Source organism: Paramormyrops kingsleyae, chromosome 25 (assembly GCF_048594095.1).
Source record: "Paramormyrops kingsleyae isolate MSU_618 chromosome 25, PKINGS_0.4, whole genome shotgun sequence".
Classification (NCBI taxonomy): Eukaryota; Metazoa; Chordata; class Actinopteri; order Osteoglossiformes; family Mormyridae; genus Paramormyrops; species Paramormyrops kingsleyae.
In genome coordinates this window covers 16,342-17,500 of record NC_132821.1, presented here as the reverse complement: position 1 = coordinate 17,500, position 1,159 = coordinate 16,342, and positions in this window count along the sequence as shown.

Here is a 1,159-nt window from a genome sequence, read left to right as displayed (position 1 = left end):
AGAGGAACTTCGGCCGGAGAGATATGCCAACGTCTCCCGGTCTCTGCTTCGACAGAGGAAAACGTTTCCAACACGACCCTAGCTCCAAACCCTAAGCATAGGCCAGACGGGGCGACCATAGCTCCGAACCATAAGCGTAGGCCAGACGGGGCGACCATAGCTCCGAGCCTAGGACAAGGGCGACAAGGGTCAGCCTCCGCCCGGGGCCTACGCATAGGCCGCAGTGACGAAATTTATAAATTGTTCAGTCTAGCTTCCAACATGACAGTATATGAACTGAGAGAGATAGGCAGATTGGATTTGCAGTTGGGGGTAAAGATGGGGACATTTGTAATAAGATCAAGTCTGGGGGCCCAGGAGTCTGAGACATTGACATTTCATCTCTGTGAGCTTCCTGATCACCGGGTGGGGGCCCAAAGTAAAGGTGAATGCTAATCTCAAGGCCAGGCCGTGCCTTTGTCGCTATGGTAATGTGAAGGTCTGGGTGATACTATCATGCTAATTAGGGTTAGCACCTGGAGAGGCATTTGAAAGGCAGTGTTATGCTGATGAAATCAGGGCTGGGGAACTTCCAGGCTGATTCCTGGAACATGCTGTGCTTTGTTTAGTTTGTCTCCACCTCTGTGTATCCCTCCCCCCTTGAAACGTATAAGCTGCGCCGAGCTGAGTCTTAGTCAGACTTGGATGACTACAGCGGCGCATTGGCGAGTTCTCAGTAAAGAGGAACTTCGGCCGGAGAGATATGCCAACGTCTCCCGGTCTCTGCTTCGACAGAGGAAAACGTTTCCAACACGACCCTAGCTCCAAACCCTAAGCATAGGCCAGACGGGGCGACCATAGCTCCGAACCATAAGCGTAGGCCAGACGGGGCGACCATAGCTCCGAGCCTAGGACAAGGGCGACAAGGGTCAGCCTCCGCCCGGGGCCTACGCATAGGCCGCAGTGACGAAATTTATAAATTGTTCAGTCTAGCTTCCAACATGACAGTATATGAACTGAGAGAGATAGGCAGATTGGATTTGCAGTTGGGGGTAAAGATGGGGACATTTGTAATAAGATCAAGTCTGGGGGCCCAGGAGTCTGAGACATTGACATTTCATCTCTGTGAGCTTCCTGATCACCGGGTGGGGGCCCAAAGTAAAGGTGAATGCTAATCTCA